Source organism: Adiantum capillus-veneris, chromosome 25 (assembly GCF_014529385.1).
Source record: "Adiantum capillus-veneris isolate H3 chromosome 25, ASM1452938v2, whole genome shotgun sequence".
Lineage (NCBI taxonomy): Eukaryota > Viridiplantae > Streptophyta > Polypodiopsida > Polypodiales > Pteridaceae > Adiantum > Adiantum capillus-veneris.
Window position 1 is genome coordinate 18,863,977 of NC_140955.1, and position 25,288 is coordinate 18,889,264.

Sequence of the window (25,288 nt, forward strand, 5' to 3'; positions counted from 1 at the left end):
ACAGGTATTGCCAGGATCAAATCGTCACGGGGAATGCAGGGAATGGGAACCCCAAACAGAGAAACTGACATCTAAAGGATTCTCACTTCTACAACTATTTGTGTCATTTCATTGTGTTGATGTCATGAATGTTGCTCTAGACCACCATGTGGTGTTCTATGCTTACTATCTACATTGAGTGCCCCCTTCCCAACAATACAATACAATGTAACAACTGTAGATAAATTAAAGACAATCATAATATCCTTGGTCGTGTAGATAATAACCACCAATTGTGTGACTAACCATATGTACATACCTCCCCAGATTTTACAATACAAGGCAACAACTGTGAATAAATTAGAGACTACCGATCATGTGACTGACCATATGTACATATCTCCTCGAATTATGCCCTCACTCCCACCCCAAACATAGCAAGTGCATTTAAAACAAACTTGCCCAAAGCACAACAGTTAAAAAGAGAGGGAGAGAAACAGATATAATGGCAAGGCACCTGCTCCTTATCCTCCCCTTCCAAAGATGCAAGTTCCACCATGAGTTCTACTCACCTACAAAGCAAAAGAAAGACGCTTGGAGAGAGTGAGAGAGCGATACAGAAAGAGCTGCACAGAGAGAGAGAGAGAGAGAGAGAGAGAGAGAGAGAGAGAGAGAGAGAGAGAGAGAGAGAGAGAGAGAGCAATGTTCCATAGCTGCGAGAACACAAACGCTGCAGAGTGCGGGATGGTCGTTACGTCACCACGTTCAAAAAATTCACTTGCCATAATGAAATTGTACTTCGTGAGTCTGACCACTTTTTAAGAAATAGTAGTCCCAAAAAATAGATTTTAATGTTTCAAAGGATGAGAATTACTAGCTTCCTCACTCTCCTAAAAGTGATGTCCCTGACACAGCTAATGTGTCCACCCACTCATGCTTCCACCCTAGCATCTCCTGTTAATTGACGTCGGCTCAGTTAACATTCTCCCCTTTCAATTTTAGTGTGCACTGTTGAGAAGTGTCTATGGAGGGTTTTTGATTGGTTATCGATGGACTCTCTTGTCTTCATTTGTCATTGAATTTTTTGATGAGATTTATTTTGCTATAGCATCTTCATTGGTTTGAATTTTGTCATGAGTGTGAGAGATGATGTCGCATTTGTCCATTGTAGCAGCATAATGGCGAGGCTATTGTTTACTTATTATGAGTATGTACAAGAGAAGTAGAATGATGAGAATCTAAATTAGGGTTTAATACCTGGATGACGAAAGGAAAAGAACTCGGTGGGAAAAAAAGTGCCTTTGGGATACACACATTACTGGAGTACTTATTAGCATGGGAATATTAATAAAGTACTGAAGGGATTATTTGTTGATGGATGTGGAAATAAAGGGGTGGCAAATATGTGGGTGGCATGATAAAACATTTGTTTGCCCAGTGTAGTCCACTCAAGGTGCATAGGTGGAAGAAAAAAAGAGTGTCTAATGTATAAGTCCAATGGTGGGACATCCTATATGCGTACATAAAAATGCATGGTCAACAATATGTTGTGTAGGAAGGATTTTTGAGGGGTTATTCAAAAAGAATGTGCAACTATAAAAGCATATGATGTGGCTTTAAATGCTGGCACCACTTTATGAAGGGTTTTCATTGTTGAGAATATGTGCTCTCATCTTAGTGTGCACTGTGCGTGAGTGTTGAACTCTACGTCACTCCATCATGATTAAGTATATAGGCTTTGAATCTTATGCTCATCTCATCTAGCATGAGCAACATGACTTAGATATGCTCAACTCTTCCATTTTGAGCATAAACCTAATAACTACAACTTGTAGCACAAAGTTAATTAAGACTTGAAGCTTTGGGACTAACACTTTGCTCATTTTTTGGCTTAGCAGTCCGACTTTGACTATGCCAAAGAGTTTTTTTGCACACTGGCGACTTGACTTTTCACATTCTTGAGCTTACTACAAACATTTCTATTCATAGGATAGTGGCTCTTGTGTTACTTTTGCTGCTCATACAATACCTATGGCCTTTTAAATCTGTGACCATTGTAATCTATATACAATGATCATGATTGCATATGCACCAATTGTATGGTTTGACGGCTTGTACAGATTTTTGGATAACCACTTGGATCAACTTTTTTGCACTTTTATCGGCACTTCATCTTTGAGTTTGCAATACCTGGCCCCACTAAAATCTGTGAACATCTGCGAGTTCTCTGAAGCTAGCTTCACTCTGAACAAAACGATCGTGGCTCGTGTGTTACTTTTGTTGCTCATAAGATACATATACCCTTCTAAACCTGTATACAAAACCGTATCTCCATTGTAGCCATAGAGCTGTAAAACTTGCTCTGTTGCATTTATGCCTTTACTACTGCCATTGACTAGATTTGGTCCACTTGAACTCTCATCTCGACTCGCATCCATGTTGTGTTGGTCTGTAATACTGTCTCCTCTCGCAGATTCTAATATTGCATGGTAGACTTCCTCATCCTCAGGTTGAAAAGATTGATGGTGCCCAAGAAATTTTGGCAATTGAATACTTTGTAGACACACAAGAATTGGGCAACTCTAGATCGAATGCATTAGAATTTGAAATGATGAAAAACTATGGCTCTAAATAGTTTGATCTGCAATCACATGTATCCTTGGTGATAACAAGCTATCTTTGGAGCGCCAAAGATAAAATTGCTATCTTGGGACCAACAAAGATAAAATTGCGATCTTTGAAGCACCAAAGATAAAGTTTCACTATTTCAAGATATTTTTACCCAATGTTATTTTCTTGGGTCTTTACGTAGTTTCAAGTCTCTCCATTGAGTTTCACAAAGTTTAAACTACATTTCAATGGTTTACCATCCCTTTCTGTCCCATCTTGAAGGTTTTTATCTGTTTTGGTGTTTCAAGTCTTTGCACAACTTCAAAGTTGCTCAAGAGCTCTATAATGTTCAATGGAAGCTATGTCAATGATTTTTTTCCAAAATTACCTTTTTGGTAGAAAATTCATCTTAAGCGCGCATAAGATAAAATTATCAAAAAATTTGAACTTTGAGCACTTGAATGGGGTTCTTATGATAAGACAAAGTTAACCCTAGTGTCAAAATAAAAAAATCACCTTTCTAGTAAAAAATTTATCTTATGCACGCCTAAGATAAATTCTTCCAATTTTGAACTTTGACCACTTGAATGGTGTTCCTATGATAAGACAAAGCTAACCTTGGTTTCAAAATAAAAAAAACTCTTGAAATAGTAAAATTTATCTTATTTGCACTTAAGATAAATTCTTTAAAATTTTGAACTTTGACCACGTGAATGGGGTTCCTGTGAGATAAGACAAAACTAACTCTAGTTTCAAAATAAAAAAATCACCTTTCTAGTGAAAAATTTATTTTCAGCGCACATAAGATAAATTTTCACTATTTCAAGAATTTTTTCTCAAGGTGATTTTTTTGGGTTTTTACATGTAAACTCACATGGCTTTAGTGTAGTGTATGCTCACTTTCATTATCCAAAACTTACGTCCACAATTACAAAAATTGGCTTTTATACCTTAGCCAAGGTTTAGAATCTAGAATTTTTGAGCGCCCAAGACCTTTGAAGCTCCACAACTTACTGTATCTACAACCTAGGCACACTAAATGACCTATTCTTTACAGCTTGGAACTCTCATTGAGCCTGTAACTTGTTACAATATCACAATGGCTAAATAAATAAAAAAATTACAATACATGGCCATTTTGGGAAAATGTAAAAAATGTGTAACTCCAATCTTCACTACTTCTCCATATTTATCTTTCATGTGTATTCATAAGGCTTCAATCATTAGCAACTCTTGTTAACTGATGTAAAACTTTGATGGATCAAAATCTTTGGTGAAAACATCTTCACCTTGTGACCTTGCAGATGAAATTGAGCTGTTTGAAGGTCCCCATGCCCATAATTGCTAAATGTTCTTACATACTGCCCAAATTCCTATGGTTGTTTACTTGAGAAGCTTCCAAAGCATCATTGGAAATCCTCACTATAATGTTAAATCTTTCAATAGCTCCCTCAACACACTATAAGGAAATCCACACTCCAAGCTTGCACATCTAATGATAATAGTGAAAATTAAAATGTACGTACAAGGAGGATTGGGATTTTAAATAGCGCATCCCAATACATGATGCTCCAACCCTACAACAGTACCTATTTTCATTATGCATGCCCTCTACAAAACCCTGGTTCTCTTCTAAAAGCCTCTCCAAATCCTCATAGTGCACATCTTTGCATACAAACATTATGGTTATCTCCACAAATGCAAACGCTTTAATGATGTGCATAGAACAATGAACATGCAAACAAAAACTCAAGCCCACAGACCTAGAAGCTTTAGAATATTTGAAGGAGTTTTGGAGATCTAATACCGTCTTTTTCTTGAAAGATGCTACCAACCATAAATCTAGTTGTGGCCACTCCATACTTAATAAAGAAGATACCTTGATGGGTTCAAGATTCCCATAACCTTGGATAGTACTAGGGACGATATAGGAGTGTGAATAGAAGAAAAATCTACTTTGCACCAATTTGGTTGGACAAGAGTGTCAAAAAATATAATATCTAGCTTTACCAAATGATTTTCTCATATTAAATTGATCATTTAATATGGTAAGATAAAAGGGGAACAAGAGTTAGGATATGGATATGTACTTCTAGACCTATCTCAACAGGGGATCAAAAGGAGAAATGGTTGCATCTCAATATGGGTCCAAAAGGAGACAATCTACCAAAGAGCAATGTGCAATAAGTGCTTCTAGATTTACCTCAACAAGGGACCAAGAGGAGAGATGGTTACATCTAAATACGGGTCCAAAAGGAGGTAGTCTATCAAAGAGCAACGTGCATCTAATGGAGATTAAAAGACCTTAGGGTTAGCTTCATTAAAGACCTCCAAAAGTTAGTGTTAAAAAGTCCTTTGACCTTAGGAAAGTTCGGGTTGACCTTAAGGTGGGAATCCTACCCAAGCTGAAGTCGCGGAGCGGAGCGTGGGTCGACTCTCTCTCTCACACACACACACAGTGAGCTTACACAGTACACAGTACGCAGAGATCTGTTAGAAGGGTTATCTCCCAAATCCTTAGTATTCACAAAGAATATGTTAGTATATACAAAGAGTTAGAGGTAAGTGAGTTAGGCGGGCGGCCGGCCATATCCGCATAAGAGGCCACTTGGGCTTTAATCCCAACAACCTCCCACTTAAAGTCCAATGTGGCACTTTAAGTAACTGTAAATCTATGAACATAAATGTACAAAGATTTACATGGCTGCCATCTATCCAATGCCCAATAACTCACGACAATGCACAAAGCCCTCTCCTGGAAGTCCCTTTGTGAGTAGATCAGCAGGATTGTCCTTGGTGTGGATCTTCAGCAGTTGTATCTGCTTGTCTTCAAGTACTTCCCTAATGAAGTGATACTTCACATCAATATGCTTAGTCTTCGAATGGAACACTGGATTCTTTGCCAATTGTATAGCACTTTGACTATCACAATATAACTCTAGCATATCTGCATTGATTCCCAAGTCTGCAACCAATCTACCAAGCCAAATAGCTTCTTTGCATGCCTCATTTGCTGCAACATACTCAGCTTCTGTAGTAGACTGCGTAACACAATCTTGTAATCGAGATCGCCATGATATGGCACCTCCAGCCAATGTAAAGACATAGCCTGATGTAGATCTCCTCTTATCCAAGTCTCCTGCATAATCTGAGTCAGTGTATCCTCTGACACTCAAATCCTGACTACCATAGCATATGCGCATACTCTTTGTATGTTTTAAGTATCTCATGATACCTTTCACTGCCTCCCAATGTTTCTTGCCGGGATTTGACATATATCTGCTAACCACTCCCACTGCAAATGCAATATCCGGACGTGTAGCAATCATTGCATACATCAAACTACCCACTGCAGACGCATATGGAATCTTATCCATTTCAGCCTTTTCTTCCTCAGACACAGGACAATCTTGTTTGCTAAGTTTCACATATGGTGGCAATGGAACACTCAATGCCTTTCCCTTCTCCATATTGAAACGTTGCAAAACCTTGTCAATATACTCTGTTTGAGATAACCAAATCAACTTCTTTGATCTGTCTCTCTCAATGCGCATACCAAGTATATGACTTGCCTCACCCATGTCTTTCATGTCAAACGATTTTGCCATCTTTGACTTCAAAGCTGAAATTTCTTCCAAGTGTTTGCCAGCAATCAACATGTCATCCACATACAAAATAAGGATCAGCCAACTGCCATCCTTAGTCTTCTTTGTATATAGACAGTGATCGAACTCACTACGTTTGTAGCCTTGAGAAAGCATAAACTGGTGGAACTTATGGTACCATGCCCTCGGTGATTGTTTTAAGCCATAAAGACTCTTTAACAACTGGCATACCAAATGTTCCATGCCTTTCTCAACAAACCCTTCTGGCTGCTGCATGTAAATTTCCACATCTAAATCACCATGCAAGAACGCTGTCTTGACATCCATTTGGTGCAACACCAAATCCAATATAGCAACCAATGCAAGAAAGCATCTCAATGTAGTCATCTTGACCACTGGAGAGAAGACTTCATCAAAGTCAATGCCTTGTTCTTGCTTAAAGCCCTTGGCAACAAGCCTTGCTTTGTACTTTGGCTGACTATCATGAGCGGTGATCTTATACCTGTAAACCCATTTACAAGGTAGAGCCTTTTTGCCCTGTGGTAATTTAACCAACTTCCATGTCTGGTTTTTATGCAGAGCTGTCATCTCTGACTGCATGGCCAACTGCCATTTTTTCGAGTCAACCACTTGTAATGCTTCCTTGTAACAAGATGGTTCTCCGCAATCTGTGAGCATGACATAATTTAGAGATGGCACATAACGATCAGGTGGTTTGGAGACACGCTCAGAACGTCTCACCACAACTGATTCTGCCTCTCTAGCCACTATAGGCTGTTCCTGAGCCTGACCATGCTGTCTTGATGTGCTAGCACTAGGTCCATCTTCCCTGAAGACAACTCTTCTGATCTCCTCTGTCTTCTCTGGCTTAGCGTGAAACTTGGCTTCATTGAAATGCACATCATTGCTACGAATAAGCTTTCTGGACTCAGGATCCCAAAGCCGGTAACCCATCTCGCCCGATTCTCCGTAGCCAAGAAATATACACTTCTTGCTCTTTGGTTCTAACTTATTTATGAACTCCTTAGGAATATGGCTATAAGCTTCACAACCAAAGACTCTGAGATGCTTATACGAAGGTGCCTTGCCTGTCCATAGCATCTCGGCCACTGCACTCTTATCCAGAACCCTACTAGGAGACCTGTTGATCAAATGGACTGCTGTAGCCACTGCTTCCGCCCAAAATCCATCAGGCAACTCAGCATTTGACAACATGCTTCTGACCTTCTCTTGTATGGTCCTATTCATACGTTCTGCAACCCCATTCTGTGAAGGATTATATGGTGCAGTAAGTTCCCGCTTAATCCCTTTTTCTTGACAAAAGTCTTGAAAAGCTTTGGAAACGTACTCTCCACCATTGTCAGTTCTCAAGCACTTCAGCTTCTGACCACTCTGATTCTCCACCAGCTGCAAGAATGTCTTAAAGACCTTGAGCACCTCATCCTTGTGCTTCAAGAAGTAAACCCATACTTTGCGAGAATAGTCATCTATGAATGTACAAAAGTACGCTGCTCCCCCTAGTGACAAACTAGGCATTGGTCCGCATAGATCACTGTGTACAAGAGCTAACCGTTCGTCCCTACGATTCCTCTTTGATCTGTGCGGTTCCTGTGTTTGCTTACCATAAACACAATGCTCACAAAACTCGAAATCTTGAAATGAAAAGCCAGGCAAATAACCATAATGAGAAAGTATTTCCATTCCTCTTTTTGACATATGTCCCAACCTACGATGCCACAGTGACACACTTGGCTGCTCAATCACATTAATTACATGGTTTTTAACCTCTGAAACATGTAAAGTGTACAGAGTTCCTGACTTGCTGCCATGTGCTACAGTCATCGAACCTTTGGAGATCTTCCAAGCGCTGTTCCCAAAAACTGTCACATAACCCGCATCATCCAACTTCCCTGTACTAATCAAGCTCTTTCGGATTGCTGGAACATGTCTGACATTCTTGAGCCATAAAGAAGAGCCATTCTGAAACTTCAACTGCACATCTCCCACTCCAAGTATGTCACAAACCTGCTCATTGCCAAGTCTGACATAGTCTTTAGTAGCCACATATGATGTAAACCACTCTTTGTGCGGAGAAACATGTAAAGATGCCCCTGAGTCGATAATCCAATCACTCATAGCATGTCCATCCTCTGCAGTCAAGAAAACAGAATCAAGATTGCTTGTAAGGAAGATGTCACCAGCTGCTATACCAGAATCACTGTCTGAACCAGATCCTATGACATTCACCTCTTCAATCTTCACTGAACTCTTCTTTTCATCTTGCTCAGAACTCTTTGTTTTGCCTTTTTCTTGTTTCCACTTCGTACAGTCTCGCTTCATGTGACCCTTCTTGCCACAATGGTAGCATTCTATGTCATCCTTTGACTTCGAATCACGAGACTTACTTCGGTTTTGTGCCTTCTTACCCTTCTTCTCTTTAAACTGTTGTCTCCCTCGAACGACCAAAGCACTATTGCCTTTGCCTTTGTCAATGTTCTTCCTGTTCACTTCCTCTGTGAGCAAGCTGCCTTCTACATTGGCACTTGTAAGACCTTCTGGCACGACAGAATTACTTAACGCTGTACGAAAAGTATCCCAACTGTCTTACAAAGTGATTAAGAGAAACATAGCCTTCACTGAATCTGGAAAGACTATCTCCTGTGCTGTTAACTGGCTGAAAATTGAGTGAAATTCATTCAGATGATTTGACATGGCTGTCCCTTCCTTCATCTTCAAATCCACCAATTTCTTGAGCCAGTAAATCTGAGAAGCAGCACTTTGTTTCTCGTACATATCACATAGCTTTTGCCATACGCCATACGCTGTAGTCTCTTCTGCTACGTTGAAGTAAACATTTTCTGCCAGTGTCAGCATGATTGTGGAACAAGCTAACTCGTCAAGCTCTTCCCACTCATCTTGAGCCATAAATTCTGGTCTCTCCCCTTTGAGCTTCAGTGGCTTCACTTGTTTTTTCTGCACCAAAACCTGCCAAATCTGCTTCTTCCAGAATGGAAAGTTTGTGCCATCCAGCTTCTTTATGTTGTAAAGAGTCTCACTGTGAGAAGATGCCATATCTGCCAAACTGTTTACTCCTGAGAAAAATCCGGCAGAGTTTCCCCTGTAAACTGGCCTCTGTACACAGTAAACAAGCTATAATCAACAAGCTGAACACCTCTCCTCAGGAACTGTCAGTATTTTGAAAATTTTTGACAGAGTCTCCCCTGTAAACTGAGCTCTGGGAACCAAAAGATAGCTCAAGAAACAATCATAAATAGCTGACCAATGACAAATCTAAAAAATCCCTGTAATATGCTGTCCTGTAAGCATACACTGTCTCCTCTCTGGGCGATGACAGAACCTGTATCTGTCTCAAGACTGAACCCTGAACAATGCCTCAACGGCCTGACGCATAAGATGCAATCCAGTGTCTACACAAAGTCATACATCCTAAGGGATAAAAGTCACCGAAGAGGATGCGTGTAGAGGGGAACTCCAGCAACCTAATCCACCTCACACTGGGTAACCCAGCCCCCAGTGCTTGGCTTCAAAAAACCTCACACACGACCCTCTCAGATGGCTCAGCAAACTGCCCAAAACTAGCATACATCCTATAATAGACCAATCACTGTCCTATGACCGCTGCGGCGGTCTGTCTGCTAGCGTGACTCACAACTAGCAGACCCACAATCACAGTACATCAATCTGCAATACATGCCAGTGGTGTCAAGCCGTCGTATGGCCACACCTCCCCTGGAACCTGGCAAGCACAAGAAGTAGCAATGCAGACTGCAATATATATATCTGATGATATATATGTGTACCTGGTCTATAGATGATGCTCTGAAGACGAATAAGTGATGTATGTCGATGTCGATATTGATATCGACCACCTCCTGCTTGCCAATCTACACAGGACGGATTTCTTTGCGGCTGAAATCTATCTTCTGCTGTAGTGCTCAGAACGAAATTCTGAGGGCATAAACGGCTTCGAAAGGGGGGTAAAACCCCAGGTCGCCTGCTGGAAACGCTCCCGGAACGCCGAGTGTGAATCTTCGAACTCCGGATCCAGAATCTACCGGAAAAGTGCGCGCGCGCGCGATTGCGCAAATCCGCACTGAACCAAGGCTCTGATACCAATTGAAGTCGCGGAGCGGAGCGTGGGTCGACTCTCTCTCTCTCACACACACACAATGAGCTTACACAGTACACAGTACGCAGAGATTTGTTAGAAGGGTTATCTCCCAAATCCTTAGTATTCACAAAGAATATGTTAGTATATACAAAGAGTTAGAGGTAAGTGAGTTAGGCGGGCGGCCGGCCATATCCGCATAAGAGGCCACTTGGGCTTTAATCCCAACACAAGCATGAGGTGCTTGTCGGCTTGCTAACTACAGTGCTAAAGTGTTTGTGGGAACCTTGCCCAAGATTGAGGTGATTCTCATGCTTAAATGACTAAGGTTCTTGAAGTGTTCAATTCAAAGATAAAATTCTCCAGAGGCATAATCTGTTTCCATTCTTAATTGACTAAGTGCTTGAAGTGTTCAATTCAAACCAAATGACTTAAGAAGCATAAAAGACACATGTCGAAATCCTCCACATGTGGCTCTCATGATGTGCTTGAATCCTATTGGATAGGCTTTAAAGGGGTCCAATGAGAATTTAGATGCATAAAAATATATAATTAAGTTCTTTCTCTAAAAGAGGAAAAAGCGGAAACATGTCAAAATGATATAATTAAATAACACAAAAGAGAGAGAGAGAGAGAGAGAGAGAGAGAGAGAGAGAGAGAGAGAGAGAAGGGGGGGGGGGGGGGTATACTCTCCCACACACACACTCTCTCTCTCTCATTATGTGAAGTGCAAAGTGCAAGAGCTCCATCTCCTTCTCCAAGATTGTTGAGAAGTGGAGAGCCTACACCAACACTCTTGGCTATGGTATGCAAATCCAACCAAGATCTTGCTTCAATGCTTAAGCTTGCCATCTTGTTCATCTTCATTACTATGCTAAGCAAGAAGAGTGATGATAAGTGAGGAACTATTTCTTTCTCCTATGGATGATTCTTCTTCCTCTTCCCTACCCTCATTCCCTGCTAGCTCTCTCCACCTTCGAAGGTGTTTGAGGCCTTGGGACTGAGGCTTGGGATAGTTAATGCTTTTTGCAAAGTTTATGTTATGGTCATGATGCATGAAGCTTTCCATCTTCATAGCATCCCCAAGTCTCTCTTGATGGGAGAATCTATAATACAAATGCCTTTTGGAGGGGGGACCGGCTCCAACTAAATCCGATCCTGAACTATTGTCATGTTCTCTAATAATCTCTATCTTGCAAAAGTATTGTTCATGACAAGTTAATTAAGTACTATGTTTATGTTACAAGGAGCACAAAGATTGTATTGCACCAAGTCTCTCTTGATGGGAGAATCTATAATACAAATGCCTTTTGGAGGGGGGACCGGCTCCAACTAAATCCGATCATGAACTATTGTCATGTTCTCTAATAATCTCTATCTTGCAAAAGTATTGTTCATGACAAGTTAATTAAGTACTATGTTTATGTTACTACCATCAATCAAGTTCACCCTCTATGTTCTCAAAGTGATCTCACAAAAATGCTCATTCTAATTCTCTTAATTCCGCTATTCTCAAAGTTCATAGGCCATTTCCATTACAAGAGTCTTACAATAGCGCAAGAAGAAGTTTCTGAGAAAATTGAAAACCGAGCAACTTGCTCTAGCCAAGACTAGATCCATATAAGGGTTTGAAGAGAGAGAGAGAGAGAGAGAGAGAGAGAGAGAGAGAGAGAGAGAGAGAGAGAGAGAGAGAGTGATGATAGTATCAATATATTAGCTAACACTATCTACCTACATTATGTCCAAATGTTGAGCATGCCTCATCGTAAACAATTTGTAGTTTGAATAACATTTAAAAGGATACAAGTATATTTTGGCCATGTTATCTCTAATCAATAGCAATAAGAGCCTTCAATTTCTACCAACCTCCCTCGAGTCGTTCCATGTATGGATAAATATCGATAATTTTATAGGGGTTTTCTACTTTTTGCTTTTAGGGGTATGTTTCACTTAAATTGATTTTTTTAAATTTTAACAAGGGTACATACTTTTAGACAATTTCAATACAATATTATTTTTGTGCATGCCTTGGACTAGGGTCTCCTTCTTATACTGTCACTATATGTAACCATACACTTGGGTGTAGATGGCTATTTGAAATGCAAGAAGGGATTAAAGAAACTCTCTCTCTCTCTCTCTCTCTCTCTCTCTCTCTCTCTCCCCCCCCCCCCCCCCCCCCCCCCCCCCCCCTGAGCCTTCAATTTCTACAGTCCTACCTTAGATCCTTAACCTTGAGCATAGATTAGAATTTATGATCTACTTGCTCTAAGCCTCCAATCAAGTAATCAAAGGAGCATGGAATGTCCTTTCCACTGACTGTTGGGAGTCCTTTCCTTGGGCCACTTGAGAGGCATCTCAAAATGTAAGGAACTATCTTGTTTACAAGTTGAATTCCAATTATGACAATGAGGGGCATGCATCTATGTGAATCCTACAAGGAGCCCACTCATTAGCTACACAAAACACCTAGTGAAGCAAACAAATGTGCCCAAAGGATTGAAAGATGGGTCCAATGCACAAGATTAAAAATTGTAACCAATAGCTTGTTGTGGTTTTGTAAAGCTAGTAAATTGGCTGGGTGAAATGCACTCTCACCAATCTAATGGGGATGTTGGGTTGTATATGAGGTGTGCATAAACTATGGTATGTTTTGCACACTAGACATGGTAGTGATTTTCAACTGGTGTTGGCATTCTTTGTTTGTTAGTGAAAATGCAGGCGATGAGAGTCTAACTCTACCAATTTTTGTAGAGTTGGCAAAATTTCAACATATTTTGGTAGAAAGGTCACCAAACAAGAATGCAATCCTTTTGTTGATGGCTACTCTTGGCCTTGCTTGTTATAGGATCTTTGCACTCTGCAGTATAAAGTTCTTCACGTGGGTAACTGCAACAACAAGCTCTTGGAATTTCACCTTTTCCATTATCATGTGATCCACAGATGGAGACCTGTTTGCCACACATTCTCTTTTGTCACTGCAAGTTTCACGCTTCTTTTTTCATCCATATCTTTTGCTTGTTGAGATTACCCACCAGAGATGGAGGTAGCTTATAGGCCAGGGAAATTATAGTGCCACTTTAGCCTTTTGCTTCTTCTTTTTGTCACCTCCATTGTGTGTTTTGCTTGGCTTTTTGGACAAGTGGTTGTTGATGCTGGAAAGACACTTGCCATGGTGGGTTTCTTGATAACTAAGGCAACAAGGCCTTGATGGTAGAGATTTCAATATTGGTGCAAATTTCTCATGTGGACAATCTCCTTAGCTGATTCCTCAACACATTAATCAAGGATAGAAATGGTGGCAACGCAGTCCAAAGGATAAATGAACAGGCAGATATTCAATGCATCCTACCCCACTTGCATAGGAACTCTCAAAAAAATTACAAATCTCATGCTTGTTTTCTTTAGAGCACTTGTCCCTTGTTTTGAAGGCTAACATCAACTATTTTAACAAAGTATTATTAGAGTTCATCATTGACCTCATCCATGAAAATTGACTCTAGCCATTTGTGGTAGCACGGATGGCCAGAGGTAGTGCAAAATTAGCCAAGTCACATGAAAAAACAATGCGGTTATTATCTTTCTCACTGTGAAAGCCAACTGCAAGTGACATACAAGACCCAATAGAACTATGACTAGATCCCCTTCTATATTTACTACGTTGCAAGAAGGGTTCTTGCTACCTTGGACACTTTTGAGTTTCATTGATGTGGTTTGCACGAGATAGAGGAAAGTCTCTCTAACACTTCATTAGGGAGATCTTACACCTACATGGCTGAGGAATTCAATAGAGTGAGTTTGAAGGTGTAGATGCTATGGAGTGCAAGGGAAGGGATGGAGAGAAGGGGAAGGAGATGAGGATCAAATAGTACACAGTTTCTTAGGTGGAGCTCTAGAGAGTGCAAACTCTCTATCTCCTTATGATCATTATAAGCAAATAATGAAATAAGTGAGCGGGTGCCCGGCCACAACCTAGCCACGGGGCCTAAAACCTAACAATCTCCCACTTGAAGGCCAATGTGGCCCAAGTGGCTAAAGAATGCAGGGGTTACTATGTACAAAATGTGAAGCATGACCCTAGCTTCACCCTAGGCCCATCATCTCTATACAATGTGCAAACCACTCTGAGGCTAAGCTCTTTGTTAGAGCATCCATTGGGTTTTCATCCATGTGAACTTTGACTAGCTCAATGCGTTTGCTAGCAAAAATATCACGTACCACATGATCCTCAACCTCTATGTGTTTTGACTTGGAGTGAAACACGAGGTTCTTTGCTAATGCAATTGCACTCTAAGTGTCACAATGTGGCACTAGAGTCTGGTGCTTACCAAAGTGTCCCACTAGATGAGATAACCACACAAATTCCTTACTAGAACTAGAAACTGCAACATACTCTCCAAGAAACTGCCGCTCCAACAAATAAGAAAGAATAGCCAGATGTTGATCGCCTAGTGTCCACACAACCCACATAATCCGAATCAGTGTATCCAACTATGGATGCATCACTCTTCCCAAAGCGTAAACACTTGATAGCTAAGCCCTTGATGTAGCTCAAGATGCGGTTCACTTCTTCCCAATGCTTTCTGCCTGGATTTGCCATAAACTTGTTGACCACTACCACTGCATATGCAATGTTTGTGTGCTAACCATGGCAAACATAAGACTACCAACTGCCAAAGAATATGGCACCATTGCCATCTCTGCCTTTTCATCATCCGATCTGGGACAATCATGCTTGCTAAGTTTTTTCGTATGCTGCCATTGGGGTACTCAATGCTTTCCCCCCTTGCATATTAAAACATTGCAAGACCTTGTGAATATACTCTTCTTGCAAAAGTTCAAGTATACAACATTTGTGATCTCCCTTGATACACATACCAAGAAAGTGATGTGCATCACCCAAATCTTTCATAGAAAATTGCTTGCTTAAGACATCCTTGAGAAGTTCAATCTCATCTTTTGACTTCCCAGCTATGACCATATCATCCACGTACAAAATCAGAATGATGAGAGAACCATCATCCAACCTCTTTGTGTACAAGTAGTGATCCTCTTGGATTCGCACATAACCTTGGGACTGAATGTATTTATCAAACTTGATGTACCATTGCCTTGAGCCATGCTTTAATCCATACAAAGCTTTCTTGAGTCTACACACCACTTTTTCTTGTGTTGGCTTCTCATGCTTTATTGCAAACCTTTTGGCTATTTCATGTAGAACTCCTCTTCAAGATCCCCATGAAGAAACGTTGTCTTCGCATCCATTTGGACCAATTTCAAGTCCTCAGTGACTACTTGACCAAGCACAAGATGCAATGTAGTCATCTTGACCATTGGAGAAAAGATTTTATTGAAATCCACGCCTTTCATTTGCTTGAACCCTTTTGCAACCATTCTTGCCTTATACTTAGGCTCAATATCATATGTGATATACTTCTTCTTGTACACCCATTTGCATGGCTATGCCTGTTTACCCGTGGGTAACTCTGTCAATTCCCAAGTTTCATTTTCTAAGATCAAGTCATACTTAAATTGCATAGCCTCTTACCACTTCACACTATCATCCATTTGAATGGCCTCTTTGTAGCAAGTGGGTTCACCACAATGAATGACTAGCAAGTAGTTTAATCCTGGCTCAAAACACTCAGGTGCACGTGATGTACACGTAGATCTCCAAAGTGCTTGACTATTGGATTCTGCTCTCTCTTGGAGCAACATGTGTGTCTGTACTAGCGGAAGGTGCATCACTAGCACATCCAACATTCTGCGTAACTGGTGGTGAGGTAACATCCTCAAACAGTAATTTACGATACTCAATGTATTTCAGTAGCTTTTTATGCATCTTAGACTCATTGAATATCACATGTGAGTTGCATATAACCTTCTTAGATTTTGGGTGCCAGAGATGATATCCCATCTCTCCGTCTACACCATATCCAATGAAGATGCAGTTGTGTGATTTGAGGTCCAGCTTTTGTCTCAATGCTTTTGGCACATGTGAGAATGCCTCACACCAATCTGTCATAATTGGGCTCTTTGCCCGTCCATATCTTCTATTGAACCTTGTACTTTAGTGGTGTACTAGGTGACCGATTGATCAAATAAGCAGCCGTCGTAACAACTTTTTCCCAAAATTCTTGAGGTAAGTTGCCATAGACAACATAGAAGTGGCCCGTTCCTAAATGATTCTATTCATTCTCTCATCCACACCATTTTGGGTGGGTGTGTAAGGTGTGGTAAACTATCTTCTAATGCCTGTTTTACTGCAAAAGTCCTCGAACTCAGAGGAGATGTACTCGCCTCTGTTGTCATTGCGTAAAGCTATAAGCTTTCTACCCAGTTGGTTCTCTACCAATGCTAAGAACTTTCGAAAGACACTAAAGATGTTGCTCTTCTGCTTCAAGAGATAAACCCACACCTTTCTAGTAGAGTTATCTATGAATTTCAGGAAGTATAACGCTCCCCCTAGAGACTTGACTAGCATAGGTCTGCACAAGTCACTATGAACAAGATCTAGTGGACTCCCCACTCCTTGTCCAAAGGTGCTAATGTGATCCTAGTCTATTTGCCATAGATACAATGCTCACATAAAGACAAGTTAGAGTAATCTAGCACAAGGATATAACCAAAACGTTGCAAGACTTTCATTCCCTTTTGAGTCAAATGTCCTAGCTGGCTATGCCACAACTCTATAGACGGAAGCTCGGCTACACAAATAGAATTCTCTTTCACGGAAGAGACATAAAGTGAGTACAATGAGCTTGAACAAATTTCTCTTCTTGATGATCCAAGAACCATGAGAAAATATGGTAGTGTAACCCAAATCATCTAGCTCTCCAACTAACATCAAAATCTTTGTCAATTTTGGTACATGTCTGACATTATGTATCATAAACTCAGTGCCATTACACAAAGAAAACTTGATGCTGCCCACACCGCATATATCAATCTCATAAGAATTGCCTAGCTTCATTGTGCCATGCATGGTAGTGAATGTAGAAAACCACTCCTTGCGAGGAGTCATATGAAAGCCAACACCCGAGTCCAGAATTCAATTCTACGCATAACAACTCATCATGAGCTAAGAATGCATCAAGACTCAAATCCGATGTGAAAATCAACACATCATTTGGCACATCATAAACTGTCTCAATGATTGGATACTCAACCACATGAAGCTCTTCAATTTTCACGCTAATTTTATGTTTGTCTGACATTGCTCTCTCTTTTCCCTTATCACCATGCATTTTGTGGAAATCTTTCTTCAAGTGTCCCTTTTTATGGCAGTAGTGACACTCAACATTTCTCATGTCTTTGCCACGAATCTTACTGTGACCTTGCTTGTGATCCTCTAAACGACCGCGGCTACGACCATACTGCCTTTGCTTGTCAGGATTTCCACTAGCCACATATGCATCACCATGCCCACTCGCATCAAGAGATTGACGCCGAATCTCCTCAGTCAGCAATGCACCAACAACACCACTAAAATCTAGCTTGACATTGGGTGCATAATTGCTTATGGATATGTTGAAGGTATCCCATAATGATGGTAGCGAACATAGCAAGAAAATGGCCTTCATTTCATCATCAAAATTGAGACCTTTTGAAGTAAGATGTGAAAACACATTGTTGAACTCATTCAAGTGAGAACTAACATTACTGCCTGCTTTCATCTTTGTGTGCATCAATTTCTTCATCAAGAAAATCTTGTTTGAGGTGTTATTGGCATCCCAAGCCTGACATAGAGCATCCCACAAATCTTTGGCATTGGTCTTATCCATTATGGTGGTAAAGTAAATGGATTCACCAAGGTGTAGGTGAATGGTCGCCATAGCACACTCATTCAAGTCATCCCACTCATCATTAGGGTACGCATTCTCTCTTCTTGCACACAAGGGTGCTATCAAGCCTTTGTTGATCAAAAACATATTGCATACACTACCGCCAAATGACAAAGTTTAGCCATCAGACTTTTTGATGTAGTACTCTTCTCTTTTGGAAGCACTACTCGCAACCATGATTAAGAAAATGTAGCCAAAAACTTTATGTCAAATTGCCTAAAATAATTTCGGCACAGTTTCCCCTAGAACAAGAGCAAAAAATCAAACCAAAATGTAGAAAAATCACTGCGTAAGAACAACTAGAAGTGCCAAGAACGCATAAAATGGACTTGCCGAAAAAATCCGATAGAGTCTCCTTTGTATGAGGATTCAAAACTCAACTCAAAAGCACGCATAAACTGCTCAAAAGAACCACTGGGCATCAGCTGCTCAAAACCACTGTTGTAGGACCATCAACTCGGTGTCAAAAGCACAAAAAACCATCCAGATACATGTCCTATGGTGAGGGTATCGTAGGAGGGTAACTCCAACTACCTGTATCACCAAAGGTATCTCAACATTTGAGAATATCCCAGCTCAAAGAAAACCTCATGCTATCACCCCTCCAAAGACTAATGTAGACACAAAAGGACTAGCCATAGTCTTAGAAAGGGCTCTTCTGGTCCAAGCCTCAGAAACGGCCGGGAAACTGTTAAAATAGCCAAAATATGGCTCCACATGAAGTACAATAAGTAGTGTCTACAACTCAATGTACATGAGTGGCTACACTCAAACATTTGACAAGACCTACTGCATGCAGTAAAAGTGATCCATGGGATATCTGCTCTCAAAAGAGCTCAATAGCACTATGATGTGCTAAAACAAACATGTAGCTATCAATGCATCTATCCATAGAGAAACTATTGTCAAAATGACTAATAAATTGCTTGTGAAAGTGTTGTGTCTAGAAACCTAGAGAAATTGTGTGTAAATGGGCTCAAAAGCCCCCTATAACCTACATGTTCGGTGTCTGTATGTGCCAATTTTTGTCTTCGGATGGAAATGTGTTAGTTGAATAGCCACCAAAGGTGTTTGGACTCAAAATGGTGCCATAGAGCATGATCCGTGTGCTCGATGCCGATGTCGGGTTTCCCTCCTTTGTGGTAGAGGCACCTCACCCGTGGATGTCGCAAGCATGACCGTCCACGAGAAAGCGCTCCTCCACAGGAACACTCAGTGTCGGAGTCAAAAATCTGCCAAAGTGAGAGGTGATGTCGAGCCGATGTTGAATTGCAAGAATCGGTGTCAAAACTGATGTGCCGATGTGGAGCGGCTCTGATACCACTTGTAGATGCTATGGAGTGCAAGGGAAGAGATGGAGAGAAGGGGAAGGAGATGAGGAGCAGACATGTCGAGGGAATTTAGTGGGAATGGTGGCTTGCACACAAGCCTTAAAAATATTAATTTTTTTAAAACCTCTGCTAAAAGTCAAAAGAGCTACTGAAAAGGACGAGCTCTGATGACTGTTGAGTCTGTTGAAATAGCTTGAGGACGGTAGCAAAGGGTGTGTGTGGTCAAGCTTCTTGCTTGCTATTGTTGTTCTTGTTACCCAATTCCTACTTGGAATCTTCCCAACCTAATTATGACCAACTCAAGCCGGTTTTTGCTGCTGCTACTCGCTTGAAAAAGGTTGTCTCAAGCTCCCATGATCTTGCTTGATTTCCCTTGCTCACGGGCTCTTCCTAATTGCACCTGCTCGAGTTCAATTGCCTTGCCAAGGTTGGATTCAATTGTGGCTCTCTGGTTCAAATCCCCCAAGCTTGCCTTCTTGCTTGACCTACTCTCAATGCCAAGCTACTGCCCCAGTTCTCTTGCTCATAGCAAACTTGTCTTCAACAAGGCCTTGCTCACTACCCTAATTGTTGCTCCTTGATTTTCTTGCATGTGCAGATATTTAAAGCTCTCATGGATTCCAAATCCAAGGATACATGCACGAGGTAGGGAGCGAGATGGGGGTTAGCCTCGTGGGTGCTGATACCACTTGTAGATGTTATGGAGTGCAAGGGAAAGGATGGGGAGAAGGGGAAGGAGATGAGGTGCAGACAATACACAGCTTCTTGGGTGGAGCTCTAGAGAGTGAAAAATCTATATCTCCTTATTATCATCATAAGAAAATAATGGAATAAGTGGGCGGATGCCCCTGGTCAACAAAACGAGGGACCTAACATGGGAGCTAGACCATCCTAACCCCAACACCCACAATGAAACTATTGCATTTGAAGTATTAATTCAAAACAATTAGAGTGTAAAAACTTACAAAGATGGTATGGATCGATACTACATAAAATTAGAGGCAAGATCTAGTGAGTTTAAGGACCTAGTGTCTGTGGACTACAGTGCTGATCAATGCTTTGATGATGAGGGATTAATGTCTCTTGTCATGCAAAATCCCCATATTGTGGACAAATGGGGATTGATAGGCACAAAATACAAAGTTGACATTGAATCGGAGGATAAGCTGCCTGAGTTGGACGTTCCAAATGTAAAACTAAGGTGAGTAATCAAAACAACAGGAGTCGCCATGGACAACACCCATGTGGGACTGCACAAATACGATAATGGTGAGAAAAATGCACTATTACAATTGCAATGAGCCCTACCTTGGAGAGTTGTCAGAGCACAAATGATTGTGTGTTTTTACATACACTGAAGGCAGAGATACCCATATAATCATTCTTGAAAAATATGGACGAAGATACTTGACAGTAGACCAGAGAGAGATATACATACTTTGGAGGCCCACTCCATCAGTATTATGTCGCTCCTAGCACCATCAGACCTATTCTATTACATACCAGACCAGAAACGGGAAGAATGAGTCCAAATAGAACGAGAATTGCTAACTCAATGAGTCGACCACAATTTTTTTGCTTAGACTGATGGTATTCTTGGATTCAAGGATTATAATGACCAATTATAGGGGCAATGAAGCTCCTAGCATGGTATATACGATGAGAATTCTAGATCTCTCAACATAAGCAAGAGAAAGTGCAACTAGAGTGGAGAACCACATAAAGGATTCCAACTAGAGTTCCTAGTGGGGGCTATGAGGCTAGAGATGTCCAAGCAAGAGCACCACAAGTTGTGAGAATGGTTGCAAAAACCCAAAGAATGCGACCATCTCATGTAGTTTAGTTTGTTTCCAAACAGTACAATGGGTTCAAGGATCCATATGCACAGGTTTTACTCTTCAAAAAGGTTTTGAGAGTTGAGTAGGTGGTAGATTTCCACACTCAATACGAGAAGTTTGGGCTGACCTTGGAAGGAACACCATTGATGAGGTTACAACCTTTGAAAAATAGAGATTTACCAAACATAGAGAAACTCTGCGTGAATTTGAATATTAATTCTCTAAAAGAGTAATCAAGCATAGCATATGTCCCAAATCTACTGCTTCAAGCAAAAACAGAACAAGAAAATGAAGGAAGCTTTGCTTCGCTCCAAACAATACATAGATAGATGTCATGTGCGAGAGTTACAATAAGATGAGAGTCTACTAGTTCTCTTTATAGAGGGCTTGTGGAACACGACTCTCAAGAAGGACCTACATAGAGAAACTCTGTGTGAATTTGTTGAGTAATTATCTGAAAGAGTAATCGAGCATAACACTATGTCTCAAATCTACACTTTCAAGAAAAAAGAGAACACAAAAGTGAAACATAGAACAACTGTGCATGAAATTTTTGAGTAGTTTTCTAAAAGATTAATCAAGCATAACACTATGTTCCAAATCTACACTTTCAAGCAAAAAGAGAACAAGAAAGTGAAGGGAAGCTTTGCTTCACTTCAAACAATATATAGATAGATGTCTTATGTGAGAGTTACCCCAAGATGAGAGGCTATCAATTCTCTTTATAGAGGGCTTGAGGAAGAAGACTCTCAAGAAGGACCTACACTTAAATGCTTTCACAAAATTTGAGCAAGTCACTAAAAAACCATTATATCTAGTTGACAATTGTAAGGCTTACGAAGAGGTGACATAAGATGCAAACAACATGAATAGCAATGTCTCTTCTACAATGAGTGAATCCAAAATGAAGTGGAATTTTCAAACTCCAACTCTGTTGAATGATGATCAAATGATGGAAGAAGTGATCAAGAGGATGAAAAAAGGCAATATATCGAGCCGAAATATACGACAACAACCAACAGAAGCAAATGCACCACATATCTTGAAGTGGTGTGCAATTGAGCAAAAATGGACCAATCACAAGACAAATGAGTGTTTTTACGATAGGAATTATGTGAGGAAAACGCCATATGGACCACTAGGGATGCAACCATTTCCACTACTTGTGAGATAATATATAGGCCCAAATAACATATCCCAAGGGGGAGACAAGCCTCGACTAGTGCTCAGCCAACAAATTCCTTTACGTTAAGTGAACTAAGCAATCATGAGATACACCCAATTGGTAGAAAAACTTGCTAGTCACAAAATTTTTCCACCAACTTCTTATTATGAATAACCCGTTGAGTCTTATGAGAGAGAACCCAAGAGTAACACATATGTAGATGAAGGTCATCCTTATTGAACTAGTACCGATGATGCTGCAAAGCCATCATATGTTGTACAAACAATGATACAATAGACAAAAACATGCTCCTTTTTATAGAGAACTAGAATTATAAACCGAGGGGTTATCCTCCTAGGTTAGGATAACCAATGGGGGCTCCACAAGTATCCCAATTGGTAGGTCAGTGCTATGAATGTGGAGGTGATCATTGGGCAAGAGTTTCTCACACAAGGGTGAACGTAAAAAGATTTTTGGGTTCTATGATGGATGTGGAATCGAATATGTTCTTCTAAATTGTCCAAAAAATCTTGACAACAAGGGTAAAGTGATGATGAACATGATTGGTATTTTTCCACGCTCAAGTGGTACAAAATTGAGCCTACAATTCCAATAATTTGGTGACTAGAGGTCAAGATTAAGAAGCTACCCAAAACACATTCGTCAAGGAGGAAAGAAAATTACTTGCTGAAACAAAATTTGAGAGCTTGCTAGTGACGACTCAAAGAAAATCATGGAAGGAAAAATGAGACAAAATGAAATCAAAGAGGCTAAAAGAGAAGGCTGCCTTAGAAAGAAAGCTGCAACAAGCCAGGGAGTAGATCAAACATGAAAAAGAGAACAAGAATTGAATAGAAGGAGCAATGTCATCCAAGATACCATCGAGAGGTTGGGTCTTGGTGGACAAAGTCATGGAGCCTTTAGAGGCTCTATTACAAGCTTACGAGGCTAGACTAATAGCCAATTAGACTCTGGAAAAGAGATGGTTGACATATTGGCATCCTAAGGTTGAGAAACAGAGACTAGAAATGTCCAAAAGGCTCATAGAGAGATCTCAAGCTCTAATGGAGCGAGAAAAACTAAACAACCCTAAACATGAAATTTTAATCCATGAAAGGATGGGAAAAGTGAGCACAAAAGAGACAAAATAAATAATCACATGAAACTAGAGCAAGATACCCCAATGGATGATAGGGTAGTTGCTAATATCACAAATGACACTAAGCCACAAGTGATGATGCCAATTCATGAAGTGGAAGAGCCATGGATGCAAGCCTTATGGGAGATGATGTAACATTTAATGCACTAATAACTTGTGTGTAGCAGAAAATGATAACGTAGTGAGCATTTCATCAAGAACAAGTTCCTAATGAGCATAGAGAGAGTACTTAGTTTGAGGAAGCAACATAGAAATTTACACCTAGCTAGTTTGGCATAGACAATACTTGAAAAGAGAGAGAAATGGAACAATTGACAACATTTGAGGACCGGATTTATATGGAGCCGGTCCCCCCTCCAAAAAGGCTTTGTATTATAGCTTCTCCCATCAAAGGAGACGTTTGTACAATAAAATCTTTGTGTTCCTTGACAAAACTCGTTGGTGCAATGAAGATGGAAGCTTCATGCACCAAATTATGCTTGAAAAACACACCTAGTGGGCCTAGCCTCAGCCCCAAGACCTCACATACCTTCAAACATGGTGAGAGCTAGCAAAAGATTGAGAGGAAGAAGATGTATCTTACAAGAAATAATTTTTATCCTCACATAATCACTCTAATAGCATAGCTTAGCTTAGTAATTAGCATGGTAGAGGAGATGAGCATGCCATTGAATCTTGGCTCTTGGTTGGATTTGCATTCCATAGCCAAGAGTTGTTGGTGTAGACCTCTACTTCTCAATTCTTGGAGAAGGAGATGGAGTTCTTTCTCAACACATGAGTTGTGTGTGTGTGTGTGTGTGTGTATGTGTGTGTAGCAAAGTGAGTTAGACTAAAAATGCCAACTCTCTCTCTCTACTTGGTCGACCCCTCTTTCCAAAAGCTCTTGTTGGCTTCCCATTGGCTCCTGCAAAGCTTATCCAATAACTATTTAGAAGCATAATTGATAGCCTTGTGACATGTGTCCCCCTTTCCCCTTTTGTGAGAGCTTTAAGGTAATTAAATAATTTCTTTAAACTCTCATTGGACCTTTTAGTCTTCTGGACAATAGGAATCAAGCAAGCCACTGGGCTACTGGATGCTCATTGGACCCCTCGGTAGACTGTCCAATAGTCTTCTAGGGAGCTTAATTTCTATCAATTCTCTTATCAAGCATTTTTAAATTGATTAGACTAATTTTACTCTAGCCTAATTCTCATTGGTCCACCCCTATGGCCATCCAATAGGATTTGAGGGGAGATTGAGGGCAACTGGCCTAGGAGCCTTGCATGTGTCCATTCTTCCCTTTGGAGAGAGAGTGGGAGTGTGTGTGTGTGTGTGTGTTTCTCTCTCTACCCCTACCATTAGGGCTCCCCCCCTCCTTCCTAGGGATCTGGGAAGACTTTTTAGTCTTCCCATAACCATCCAATTTTCCCCATTTTGGCCATTAGACAATTTACTTAAATTTAGGAACTTTTAGCCTATGGAAGTCTTAATGGGGTTGAACCTTAGGTCTTTTAAGCTCCATTGGTGCACATTGCTCTTTTGCAAACTGGCCCCCTTTGGATCCCTATTTTCTCTCCTTTGGATCCCTGCTGAGACCGGTCTGATAGCCATACCAATATTCTAGCTTTTACTCCCCTGGTACCTCCCCA